Source organism: Bison bison, unplaced genomic scaffold, assembly GCF_000754665.1.
Source record: "Bison bison bison isolate TAMUID 2011002044 unplaced genomic scaffold, Bison_UMD1.0 scf7180017864302, whole genome shotgun sequence".
In the NCBI taxonomy this organism is placed as follows: Eukaryota; Metazoa; Chordata; class Mammalia; order Artiodactyla; family Bovidae; genus Bison; species Bison bison.
Window position 1 is genome coordinate 1,985,098 of NW_011494874.1, and position 3,667 is coordinate 1,988,764.

Below are 3,667 nucleotides of genomic sequence, written 5' to 3' on the forward strand. Positions count from 1 at the left end.
GCCCCGCCCCGCCGCCCTCCAGGCCACCCGGCCATTGGCCGAGGCGCCTCACGTGCCCTAACGCTCTCCGTTCTCCCCGCTCCTTCGCGCGGCTTCGGTCTCCCTCCCCGCGCTCCGGCTCGGGTCCGTCTCACACAGGGCAGCGGCGGCGGCTGGGGAGGGAGTGTGGGGCTTCGGCTGAGGCGACAGACCGGAAACTGTTGTGGAGGTTCGGTACAGATAGAGCAGGGGACACATTTGAAACGGATGGCAATAACTTGTGCGGCCAGAGGGACGCGAACGGCGACTTCGGCCCCTGGCCGCCGCGGCGCTGGGTAGCGGCTGAGGAGGCCCGGCAGCCACGCGAGCAGCGGCTTCGCGGGTTCCCGCCAAGGGCCCGCCCATAGGGGTCCGCCCGCCTCCTTCTGTGTTGGCCACGCCCCCAGATCAACCCCGCCTCCTGTGTTGGCCCCGCCCCCGGATCAGCCCCGCCTCCTCCTGTGTTGGCCTCGCCCCCGGTCCGGGGCCCCGCCTCTGGTGGCCCCACCCGACCGGTCAGGCTCCTGCTTTGCCAATGGGATTTTATTTTATTCTTTAATTTGGCTTGATCGTAAGAAGAAATCTCTGCATTATGACCAGGAATCACGTGGTTCATTTTACCTGGCTAATAGCTCTTGGGAGATGAGTTTTCCAAGGGAAGTGGGCTAACTTTGATATTCCCGCAATTTGTGTAGTGCAGAAATACTTTAGGTATTAAGACTCTAGGAGTGAGCGGATTTCACGTTCAGGGACCGTTGGTGTCTCACCTGTGAAGATCAGGAACTGAATCTTACCTGGGCACTTCGAAACCATTGTGTTCTCTTAGGCCTGGGTTTTCACTCTTGAAAGTTGCCAGGCAAAACATTTTCGGTTATCCTGCGCGGCTCTGCCGTGAGAAAGCTAAAAGAAGAAAAAAAGAACTAATGTGAGGAGTGTCGTGGGAGGTCCTGAAAGTAAGTTCTGCATGCAGGTGTCTGAACGTGTGTCTTTAGACGAATATCCTCAGGTTAATTGCACAGCACAGCCCTAAACAGCCATTTGTGCAGAAGAAACGGTTTTTGATTAGTCTTTTAAGTGGGTTAATAGTTTCTCCAAAAAAAAAAGTTAAAAGTGGAGAGAGGGTAGAGCAATGCCTCTGGTTAATAACACTTCATTTTTAAAATGACATATATGCTGACAATCTAATAAACCCAGTGTAAGTCTATATCAGAAAGGACAATTCTGAAACTGTTAGTTGATGACCACAGAGTTCTAAAGGGGCTCAGGGGCTTTCCTGAGACTTGTCTGTGTCACCAGTATTCTTGTATCATAGCCCTTGATGCAGTATTGCTGTCATTCATTCAACAAACATTTTGTTGGATACCCACTGTGTGCAAAGCACAGTGCAAGGGATACCATGGTGAACAAGGCGTGACCCTTGTCTTGAAGCACACCAGCTCCTTGGGGGTGGAAACAAGAAAGTCAGGAATCACAGGATGTGACATGGTGACAAGGCAAGCCTGCAAGGTCTGGAGTGAGAATGGCCTGGCTTGTAATCCTGAAAGAACACAGGAGTATTTTTATGGCCGGAGATGAGAGTGAAAGAACAAAGACTTCTAATTAAGACTAGTAGGCTTTGGCAAGGAATTGGACTTCTTTTTGAATGTATAATGGTTCGGGGTCACTAAAGGATACTAAGCTGGGGAGTGACTGGCTCACATTTGCACTTTAGAAGACATTGTGGCAGGAGTGTTGGGGGAGGGGAGCAACCAGGCTCTCATTCTGGTCCAGATGCTGCCTGTGAGGGCTCTCGATGACAACAATGGGAGGAAGGACCCCAAATACCCTGGAGGCCAACTTGCTCAGGCAGGAGAGCCAGAATCGAAGATGAAAGGCTGATGCCCGTGTTTGTAGTTTGGGCACCCTCATGATGAGGAAGGGATGTAAGGGGATAAGGAATGGAAAGCTGGCTTTTGAGAAAACGTGATTTCAGTCTTGGGACATGCCGAATTTGAGCTGCAGCTGCAATATGCTAGTAGGGGTGTTGACTGCAAATGGAAATGCAGATCTGACAGAGTGTCAGTGCATGTCAGGGTAGGTGTTTATCAGGTCAAATTGAGTTGAGGGAAAATGTAGGGCAAGATATCAGAAGAGCTACCTAGTTACCACCCAGTGACCTTGAAACCACAGTAACTGGAGAAACGAGTCAACACTGCAGACCTACCATGTGTGGTCCTCAATGGCCATCGAGCTGGTTTTCATTTGTCCACATTAGAGAGGGCCATCTCATAGCCAGTGTTCTAGCCAAAAGTTATAGAATGTTCCCAGGGGATGCTGGGAACCGTGCCGTGTCCTGGCTCCCGTGGCATTTACAGGAACGCAGATGGTAGAGGTAGATCCTGGTCTCAAAAGAAGGGATTCAAAATAGGCTGTCAGAGCCTAGATGGGAGGGGAGTTTGGGGACAATGGATATATGTATGTGTGTGGCGGAGAAGGCAATGGCACCCCACTCCAGCATTCTTGCCTGGAAAATCCCATGGATGGAGGAGCCTGGAAGGCTGTAGTTCATGGGGTCACTGAGGGTCGGACACGACTGAGCGACTTCACTTTCACTTTTCACTTTCATGCATGGCAACCCACTCCAGTGTTCTTGCCTGGAGAATCCCAGGGACGGGGGAGCCTGGTGGGCTGCCGTCTATGGGGTTGCACAGAGTCAGACACGACTGAAGTGACTTAGCATAGCATAGCATGTGTGTGGCTGAGTCCCTTTGCTGTTCTCCTGAAACTACCATGACATTGATAATTGGCTATTGTTGTTGCTCAGTCTGACTCTTTGTGAACCCATAGACTGTAACCTGCTAGGCCCCTCTGTCCATGGGGTTTTTCAGGCGAGAATACTAGAGTGGGTTGCCAGTTCCTTCTCCAGTTAATTGGCTATGCCCAGTAAAAAATAAAAAGTTAAAAAATAACCAAACAGGCTGTTGAACTTCCTTGGTGGTCCAGGGGTTGAGAATCCACCTGCCAGTGCAGGAGACACAGGTTCCATTCCTGGTCTGTGAAGATCCCACGTGCTATGGGGCAGCTAAGCCCGTGAGCCACAACTACTGAGCCTACATGCTCTAGAGCCTGTGCTCCGCGAGAGAAGCCACTGCAATGAGAAGCCCGTGTACCACAACTAGAGATTGGCCCCTGCTCACCACAACTAGAGAAAGGTGTACAGCAATGCATGTACAGCAATGAAGACCCAGCACAGCCAAAAATGAATAAATGCATTAAAAAAAACAGGCTGTCAAAGGGATATAGAGATAGTGTGTGTGTGTTCATACTCGTATGTGCATGTGTGTGGTGCGTGCACATGTGTCTGAGATGGCCCATGTTCATAAAGACACTGCCTCTATTACACAAAACCCCTTTTTCTTCAGACCCCACCCTTTTCGAACACTTATCCTGAAGATGGCCCCGAGTAACCCAGAAATGCTTTCTCCACGTCCAGTTCCTCTGTACAGTGGATTGCTGCATTTGTGGCGCCAAGGTCTCTCAGGGCCAGAGAGGTCCTGGAGGACTCGGGTCTTGGGCTGCACGGCAGTCATCAGCCGCAGGACCACAGAGTCTTGCCGCCTCACTCGGGGGCAGGGGGTTGGCTGGTGAGGAAAGGCAGGGCACAGAGAAG